Below are 10,458 nucleotides of genomic sequence, written 5' to 3'. Positions count from 1 at the left end.
ATTTACACTCCCCTTGACAGACAAATAGTCACTAACCCCAGTTTGGGAAAAACAGGTGGGATCTATATTTTAAAAATGTGAAAAGAAGTCCCATTTTTAGCACTGTCATGTAAAGAATTGTCTTTTGATGCGAAGTTCATGGATTGTTCTCCTGCTGGGACCACACTTTACAAAAACACTGTGTTTTTGAAACATGATTAGATAGCAAGATAGAGTATCTTAGCAATGTCATCTTAATAAGGCTTGGTTTATTTTTTTTTAATTTTTACTACTTTATCAAAACATGTCCCTTAGGTGTGTAGGATTCATTTTTAAAATTCTTTCCTAGAAACAACATACAAAGGAGAGGCACGTTGTCTTCCAGTCACTTCTGGAAGAGGCTTCTGGGGCTGAGAAGGAGCTTCCTTCTCATGGTGTCTCACTGGTTGTTTTTGGCCTTGGCGTGTATTAAGATGTGATATTTCAGGTTAGTCGACTCAGCAAACTTCTTGTTCACCTAGGACCTGTCTCCCGTGTGGATCTGCACGTCTGTGCACAAACTGAAGTCCAGGGAAAAACGCTTCGCACAGCCTTCCAACGTGCACTAAAAAGGTTTGTCTCTAGTACGAAGCAATTGGTGTTGTCTGGCTTTGAGCTCTTGACAAAAGCCTTGCCACACTCGGCACAGACGTGGACGTGGGGCCCTGGGTGTGCAGGTGCTTCCTCCTGGCTGAGTTGCCCCTGAGCACCTTCAGGCAGCCTTTGTGAGGGCAAGCTATTGTTCTCTGAGCATCAGCTTCTTGAATTTTTCTTGGCTTCATTCTGGCAAATTCTGCCAGCAGTTTGGGGTCCAAGAGGTAGATGCCAGGGATCCCTCCAGGCGGGAGCATCTTTCCCATCATGTACTCCGAGTTGTCAGGAGGGGAGTTCTCCCCAATGATCTGCTCCCCAACCAGTCTCATGGTCAAGACCTTTTTTCATCTGACTACCATAGGGTGACGGAGAACGAGTCGTCCAGCATCTTGAATGATCCGCACCTGCTTCTGCTCCCACTTCTTGTTGCCCGCATCGCCCCCGCCGCCCGACGAGAGCTGTCGCTGCTGCCGCCTCCACGGTGACCAGGTCTGCTCGATGTAGTCCTCATCGTCCTCGTTGCCAACGCTGGCCAGCGCTGGAACTGGGATTGGAATCTGGCCCTCGAAGCCTTCCTCTGCGCCCACCACCAACTCACACGTCTGCACCAGGATCGCCTCCTGGTGGTGGTGCACCTGGCTCAGGTCGTCAGTGACCTGTGACCTTAGCGACCTGCGGCCATAGTGCGATCATGGGCTGTCAAGCGCCAGGTCTCGCCAGCAAGAAAAGACGCGCCACAACAGGATTCTTCCATAGGCGTTTAATTTTTCATAATGCGGTAAAAGACCCCGAAACCCCAAACTACTGCTGCTTATATATGTTCTATGGGGACGTGCTGTGCCTTGATTGGTGCATTCGCCAAAACCTCATGCATTGATTGGTGAGTTCGCCAGAACCTTCGTTTGCATACTCCAAGGTGGAGTTATGACTACGTCATCTCAGCAGCGCGCATGCGCTAAGTGGTTGTTTACCACTTAGTTGGGCCACCGCCCTGACTGCCCGGCGCCATCTTGTAATGGCAGCGAGAGCTGCTGCTTCCCACATCGCGAGAGCTGTGGTTTCCCACATCTCGCGAGAGCTGCGGCTTCCCACATCTCCTCCTTTCTTTTTTATTTTAAGCCTAATCCATTGATCAATCCCGGAGCCTCCAGCAGCTCCAGAAGATCAAGATGGATATAAAGTCCATTGATCCATCCTGGAGCCTCCAGCAGCCCCAGGAGATCAAGATGGATATAAAAACCCAAATCTGGTCACCCTGATGTGTGCAATGAGCAAAGCTCCACATGGTGCAAGGGCTGACCAAGATCCAATTTCTGTCACTCTTCCCAGTGCAATGGGACAATTCCCTTGGGGTGGAAGAGTTGACAACTTATGGGGGTTAGTTTTCTCTTAACAAAAAAAGCCAAAGATCATGGGAACCACCGCGCTCAATCGCTAAAAGCGCCTGCATGATGATGACTTTGTCACGTTTTTGCTGAGCTTTAAGTTTGCAGAGCAACCATAGCAACAACACTCCTCCACAGCACATTATTGCAGCAAATGTAAACACCCCCACCCACTCTTTAAAGTAGGAAAAGGCAGTAGAAAGCCAAGAAGTAAAATCTCCAACAGTTATGGGTTTCATTCTTGTGCCATTAAGAGTCGTAATCTGCATCCGGAGTTGTTCTTGAAGTTCTTCCAGTTCAGCTGTCCATTGTCCTGTAAGGTACTGGGATATATTCTTGCTGCTAAAAGAAGGCTCATTCAAGAATTTTAAAGGTGTTATGCACAAATTAGGTGTTGAAGAAACACAACTTAATTGCACCATACTCGTAAGAGTATCCACTTGTTGTTGTAATAGATCAACTCTCTGGTTCACTAACAGTAAACCAGACATTAATCGAGCATCCATCTCATGGACTGTAGATAAAGCTTCTGATGTAGATTGCGTAATATTGTTAATGACATTTGCTGTCATTACTTGATTAGACTTGGCCAATCCTGCTGTAACCGCTGCTGCAGCTGAGATAGTAATAGCTGTAATAATCGCTGCAGTAATGCCAAAATCTCTTTTATATCTATAGAGTGTAGCAATAGGAAAAGTATTAGGATCTGCTTCAACCGGTACGGGTATCATAGTAGGAATCTTTACTATCAAAGCAAATGGCTCAGAGCCATTCCAACATTCAGCAAGCCAACACTGACTGCTAAAGCTATTACATGAAGCTTCCCAAAATGTATCATTTGCATGACTAATGTTGAATGTTAACAGAAAGAAAAATGGAGGCTGGACACAAACAGGTGATGGCTGAAATTGCACTCTTGATATATTAACCATAGTATTTACTTTCAGCCGATTTGTAGTGGTATTGTATACGCCGGTGACATTATATAAGGTGTCATTAATCCCATACATTCTTGCAAAGGGAGTCACTATAGTAGATGCTCCTCGTTGATTATACACCATCCATTCATACCATGGCCAGGTATTATCAGGACCAGTGGTATTAGTATTACTATTCCATTTTGCTTTACTTAAAGCTGGAGTCATATCAAAACCTGGTATAATAGGTTTGTTCCGATAATTTGGAGACTGACATTGAGTAAAAGAAGGCGGAAAACTTTTTTCAGGTGAGCAACTAGGTAATATGGCACGTCTGGTTACATTAGGTGGCGCTACTGATCCATTAATGGGCCCAGAGGGCCTGGGTCCTTCACGAATCACCTGAGTGTTGTAATATTTATCGCTTTTCTTTTCTCAGAGGTACCATTACCACCTGTGACACCTTGTGCAACTTTCATAAGGGTGGATATAACATTATTAACTGCACAGTCTCCAGAAGGATCCACCCAATTGACTGAAGATCCATTTCTTATATATATACAAGGTGCACTAGTATTAATGGTGGTAAAACACAAACTATATGCCAATGTAAAATTACTTGCATTATATACTTTAGGAGGCTCCCCTCTAGGTGTAATACATGGTATTCCCAAATCACATTGAGTTGATAAGAATAAGGGTAATACTGACGCATTCGAGTGTATGGGAATAGGTACAGGCCAAGTTTTAGCTATGGCCCATAAAAAAACTCCTTTAACTATTGGGGTCCATATTACCATCAGTATCAGCAACATTATTAGGTTGATCATCGTCTTCTTCATTCTTCCTGCTCCCACGATCTTCATCCTCCTTAATTAGTCTCACCAGTCTCTCTGGCACCCAGATGGGGTTTTCTTCTTTCTGTGGAAAAACACAAATTGCTCCCCTGGACCTGATTAATATGGGGTCCGGGCCATACCATTTGTTGTCTAGGACATTTTTCCATCGGGCCATTTCCTTTGGTGGCTTTGGCCATTGTCCATGTCTGTCTGCAGCTGATTGGCCTTTCTCATCCAGATTTTAAAAATTTAGAGTAAAAAGAGTTAAAGATAAGGCCATTCTAGGGGTAGTGACCGTCACGGCCTCTATTCCCCCTTTTTGTTTTAATAAATATTGTTTTAAAGTACAATGACACCGTTCCACAATTCCTTGCTGTTGGGGATTATATGGCAAGCCCGTGAGGTGTTTTACTTGCATTTGCAAGCAAAACTGTTGGAACTTGGTAGAAGTGTATGCAGGCCCATTATCCGTTTTTAATATGGTGGGCTTGCCCCATGCACTCCAGGCTTCTAAGCAGTGTTGAATTACCTGGCTGGATTTTTCCCTGTTAGGGGTGTTGCATGTACAATGCCAGAACTGGTGTCCACTGACACATGCACGTACTGCAACTTTCCAAAAGCAGATACGTGAGTAACATCCATTTGCCAGATGTCGAGAGGACGGACGCCTCGAGGGTTTACCCCAACCGAGGGTTTAGAAATAAATTCTGCACACTTGGCGCACTGCAACACAATAGTGCGAGCCTCTGCGCGAGTAATTGGAAACTTAATGCGTAGGGTGGCAGCAGGCACATGATATAGCTCAAGAAAGTCTTTAGCAAGTTCAAAGTGGGGTTTAGTTAACACAGGAAAAGCTCTTGTAGCTTGATCAGCCAAATTATTACCTTTTACCATGGGCCCTGGAAGCAAGCTATGATTACGTATATGCTGAATATAAAATGGGTGTTTTCGTTGCAAAATACATTCTCTAATTTGAGAAAAGATGTCTGCTACCTTACTGGATTGCTTAATGTAGCCAGCAATTTCCAGCTTAGATACTGCGTTGACTACATAATGGGAGTCAGATATGATGTTAATTGGTTCCGTGAATTTCTTAAAAACTTCTAAAACCACCAAACATTCTACTAATTGAGGTGCATTAGCTAAAAATTGCAATGTAGTCACTTGATCATTTATTACATAACATCCTTTACCTGTTTTAGAGCCATCTGTATAAATGTCTAAAGCTTCCTTAATGGGGTTGTTAACAGTGACACGGGGAAAAATTACTGGATGAGCAGTCACAAATTGCAACAAGGAATGTTTAGGATAATGGTTGTCTATTAGTCCATTAAAACGGCATTTAAAGATTGCCCACTCATCTACACAATGTAGATACTTGCTCATTAGTATATGGGACAATGACGCTGCTAGGTTCTTTTCCAAAATGCATGATAGCTGTCTTAACACCCTTTAGGGCCATTATGGCTACCATAGAAGGGTAGTGTTCAATAGTTTTTGAAGGTGAAGGGTGGGCATGGATCCACAACAAAGGTCCAGTCTGCCACAAGACTGCAGTAGGCGCACAGGCAGTTTTTAAAATGCACAATTGAAAAGGAGATTTTATGTCTATTCTATCTAACTGCGCTTCAGAAATGGCCTTTTCAACTTGTTCTAATACTTTTTGAGCTTGAGGAGTGATTTCTCGAGGAGAAGTAATATGGCTTTCTCCTTCCAAGATATTGAACAATGGCTTAAGGTCAACAGTGGATATCTTTAAATATGGGCGGAGCCAATTGATATCTCCTAGCAACTTTTGAAAATCATTTAATGTCTTTAGCTGATCCTTCCATATAGTCAATTTTTGAGGCGTTATATGGCCTGGGCTTATTGTGGCTCCTAAAAACTGTCCAATTGAAGATTGTTGAACCTTATCTGGTGCTATTGCTAACTGATGAAATTCTAATTCCTTAACTACCTCACTGTATCCCTGCTGCACATCTAGCTCTTCTCCAGTTATTAATATGTCATCCATGTAATGGTAAATTTTTAACTGACCAAATTTTTCTCTGACAGGTGCTAAAGCGTGGTCCACAAATAACTGACACATAGTAGGACTATTAGCCATTCTCTGTGGCAAAACTCGCCACTGATAACATTTATCAGGTTCTTCATGATTAATGGAGGGTAGAGTAAAAGCAAATCTTTCCTTATCTTTCTCATGCAAAGGAATGGAGAAAAAACAATCCTTAATGTCTATTATACTGACAGTCCATCCTTTAGGTATTGCAGATAACAAGGGAAGGCCTTTCTGTACAGGACCCATGAGTGACATTTGGGCATTGATAGCTCTTAAATCATGCAACAATCTCCACTTCCCTGATTTTTTCTTAATGACAAATATGGGTGTGTTCCAAGGTGACACATGGTTCTAAATGTCCTAGTTCTAGCTGTTCTTTAACTAACTTTTGTGCCGCAATTAATTTTTCTACTGGAAGCGGCCACTGTGGTACCCAAACTGGTTCTGCTGAGAGCCATGGAATGGGTAGCGGCTCCGCAGTGGCCCCTAGGAAAAACCCAGACCTGTACGATCTTTCTTCACTGCTACTTCTATTGGTTCAGGACAACCCTGCAGGTGTTTCCCTACTCCCTTTCCCGGTACACATCCCATTTTTTGCATAAGTTCTCGACTTATAGGTGAGTAATCATTAGTTAGTACTAATCCTAGGTCTGTCAATATATCTCTTCCCCACAAATTTATGGGTAAGGGAAGGACATATGGTTGGAATTGGCCTGATTGTCCCTCCTCAGCCTTCCAGTGCAACCGCCTGGTGCTTATCATAGGCATGGATGCATACCCGAGTCCTTGTAGAGACTGTGAAGATTGTGTTACTGGCCAGCAGGAAGGCCACCATTTGGTGGATATAATGCTTTTATCTGCCCCTGTGTCTAGTAAACCTTCAAAGTTTTTTCCTTCAATATTCAGTGTCAAAGTTGGGCGTTGATCCAACTGCACTGAAAAGAAAGCTCCAGCTTCTCCTGATGATCCAAAACTCCTTTTTTCCCTACTAATTTTGGTACTTGGAAACAGTGCATGCTCACTAGGCAATACCAAGAGCTGCGCTATATGGTCTCCAGGTGAGATGGCATATATGCCCCGTGGAGAGGAGCACATCGCCTTTACTTGTCCTGTAAAATCCTGATCAATGACTCCTGGGTGTACAATTAAGCCTTTTAAGGTGGTAGATGACCTGCCAAGCAGCAAGCCCACGGTGCCTTCTGGAAGGGGACCATAAAAATCCGTAGGAATGGGCTGGCATCCCTGCTGTGGCGTTAGTACTGCTCTGGTGGTGGCACTGAGGTCCACCCCTGCGGATCCCGCAGTGGCCCTTTTGGGAGTGGCCTCCCCAGTGGGAAGAGGCCGTCCTCCTGGATTGCCCCATACATTTGCGGGCCCTGGGGACGAGGGCCCCGCTTTCCGTTTTTTGGCTCCTGGTAATATTGCTCTAGGGGGCATCCCCTGCTATCTTTTACATATCTGCACTCATTGGCCAAATGTCTACCTTTTCCACACTGAGGACAAACACCCGGGGTCCTTTTGAGCCCTGTCCCAGTTTGGCTCACGATGCCAGTAGGGCAATGTTTTTTAATATGTCCTTCCTTACCACACTGAAAGCATCTTAATGGGCCTCTTTTTTGGGGCTGCCATTACTGCAGCAGCCAGTCCTGCATTAGTCAAAGGACCACCAACTTCCCTGCAAGCCTTCATCCATGCCTGCAATCCTTTGGACTTCCATGGCGTAATAACTGCTCTACATTCTTTAGTACACTGCTCAAAGACTAATTGCTCAATGAGAGGCATAGCTGTATCTTGATCTCCAAAAATTTTTCCTGCTGCCTCCAACATTCGTGCCACAAAATCTGAAAAAGGTTCGGTAGGTCCTTGTATAATTTTTGTTAAGTTGCCCCTAACTTCTCCTTTATTAGGTAAAGTTTTCCATGCCTTGCTTGCAGCAGAATTTATTTGCTGATATACTTGCAATGGATATACTGTCTGATTATTAACCCATCTTCCTTGGCCTGTAAGCATTTCAAAATCCCATGCTGGCTGCCCTGCTACAGCATTTTCCCTAGCCTGGGCTGTTAATAAATCCTGCCATAAAGATTTCCATTCCAAGTATTGTCCTGTAGTCAATACTGCTTTTGTTACAAATGTCCAATCGGCAGGAGTCATAGCATGGCCTGCAAGCCTTTCAATTAAAGATTGAGTATAATTTGCACTTACTCCATAAGCTCTTACCACTTCAGCTAAGTCCTTTACTTGCTTGTGTTCTACGGGTGTATGATAACGAGCGTTGTTCTGATCCTCAAATACTGGATACATTTGTTGAATTGCTCTACGGATATTGGGTGGACAAAAGGAATAGCCACACCCTTTCTGCTTTTCTTCCTTATAAGGAGGTGGTGCCGATGGGCGCACAGCTGTGTTCCACAGAGCACTATACCGCCCTCTTTCGGCTGCCTGTAATGCGTCATACCGACCCTCCTCATAGCGAGCAGCTATCTCCTCTAACTGCTCCTCCTCCTCCTCTGATATTTCCAAGAGTTCTAGTTCTCGCCGTGGATTTAAAGGCTCTGAATGGCGGGCACGGTCTAGTTCTCGCCACGGATATAAAGGCTCCGAATGGCGGGTACGGTTCTTTTCTCGCCACGGATATAAAGGTTCTGAATGGCGGGTATGGCTCTTCTTCTGTTGATCAACTTCCTCCCCTAATTCTACCTGCGCAGTTTCTTCTGTTTTGGCATGCCTTTCCCGAGTCTCCTTGGACTCGCCCCGAGTCTCTTTGGACTCGCCCCGAGTCTCTTTGGACTCGCCCCGAGCCTCTTTGGACTCGTCCCGTTCTGTTTCTGACATGCTTTCCTGAACGTCCTCCAAAGCCTGCTGTCCCTGTTGTAATGGCTGTCTACACTCTTTATCCTCAATACACGCTTTTATTAACTTCCAGATGGGTCTAGTTCCCGATTTCAATTTCCCTTCTTTTGCCGCTTGGTCTACATCCCATCCCAGTTTATTCCAACTCGCTAGAGTTAGAGAACCTGTAGATACAAACCACGGTGCTATCTCATCCACATTTTTTACAAACTTAAGCAGCGTCGCCTCTGAAATTTTTAATCCTCTCTTCCTTAATAAAGCATCAAGCGCTGTAACCATGGTCTTTATTGCTGCGTTCCCCATATTCCCTTCTTATGTATACAAGGATTTAACACACAGGTTCACACGGGTTTATTTACAACCGATTTATGTGCAAAATAAGAAGCGGCAGGCTGTCCGCCGTTGAAACCGAAAGGGGAAGTATTAGAACGCATACAACAGTTTGCGGCTTTAGCAATCATTCAGGCTCATGTCTCTCAGAACTTACCTTTATAATTCACGCCGTGTGGTTCTGAATCCTCCCTGGTAACAGGGGGTCTCCGCTCGTGCCTTAGATGATCGTAAATTTCCGGGTTTCGGCACCACTTGTCGCGCGCCAGGTCTCGCCAGCAAGAAAAGACGCGCCACAACAGGATTCTTCCATAGGCGTTTAATTTTTCATAATGCGGTAAAAGACCCCGAAACGCCAAACTACTGCTGCTTATATATGCTCTATGGGGACATGCTGTGCCTTGATTGGTGCATTCGCCAAAACCTCATGCATTGATTGGTGAGTTCGCCAGAACCTTCGTTTGCATACTCCAAGGTGGAGTTATGACTACGTCATCTCAGCAGCGCGCATGCGCTAAGTGGTTGTTTACCACTTAGTTGGGCCACCGCCCTGACTGCCCGACGCCATCTTGTAATGGCGGCGAGAGCTGCTGCTTCCCACATCGCGAGAGCTGTGGCTTCCCACATCTCGCGAGAGCTGCGGCTTCCCACAATGGGCGGTGGTGGTGGTGGTGGTGGTGGTAGCTGGCGTGCCCATGGCCACCCCCGCCACTGTGGTCGCCCCCCGTCCTTGTCCTCCTCGCCCACCACCATGGTCTCAATGGTCTCCACTGGGTTGGTCTCCACCTCGATCTCATGCAGCTCCATGATCTCGGCCAGCATCTCTGAGCCGTCCATGGCGTTGTAGAGGGTGTCGCCCAAGGCCATGGCTCTGGGCTCCGGCCTGTATGAGGAGGCATCCCACAGCGGGGAAGGAAGGCAGAGGGAAGAAGGCAGTGAGTGGGCAGGGCCCATTCCTTCTTTTTAACTAGAGCTTAAATTCTAGCGAATGTCTCCTGAGTTTTTGGGCATTTGATACCATGGAAATAACTTTTGTAAACATACCTATTTAGCATTTTGTGCATGCCTTGGGTGTTGATTAGTGATTTCTGAGGCTCTTGTTGTTGAAGGTTCTGATTGAGTCCATTCCATCTTACAGGGACCCTGTGCACAAGGGAATGAAACACTGCTAACCCCTGCACCATCCTAACAATTTAGGATGAACCTATTGCTTCAGTCACTGTATCAATCCATTTAATTGAGGGATTCCTATTTTTCACTGCCCCTTTACCAAACAAAATATCATTCTCCAAGGACTGGTCACTTTTGACAACGTGTCCAAATTATTTAATGTGAACTCTCACCTCCTAACCTCTAACTAGGACCCTGACCTTACTTCTGCCAAGACAGATTTGTTTGTCTATCTGAAGGCCCATGCATTACAATTTAACCATATTGATTCTTATTTCTCCCTTATTCAATGT

The 10,458-nt window shown here is 45.0% G+C and overlaps 1 pseudogene; it reads right to left on the bottom strand.

The window, feature by feature from the left end:
* Positions 1-418: 418 nt before the first annotated feature.
* LOC142427797 (transcriptional repressor protein YY1-like) lies at positions 419-9,862 on the bottom strand (annotated as a pseudogene).
* Positions 9,863-10,458: the final 596 nt, after the last annotated feature.

Source organism: Tenrec ecaudatus, chromosome 15, assembly GCF_050624435.1.
Source record: "Tenrec ecaudatus isolate mTenEca1 chromosome 15, mTenEca1.hap1, whole genome shotgun sequence".
Taxonomy (NCBI): Eukaryota; Metazoa; Chordata; class Mammalia; order Afrosoricida; family Tenrecidae; genus Tenrec; species Tenrec ecaudatus.
This window is presented reverse-complemented; position numbering and strand designations above follow the sequence as displayed.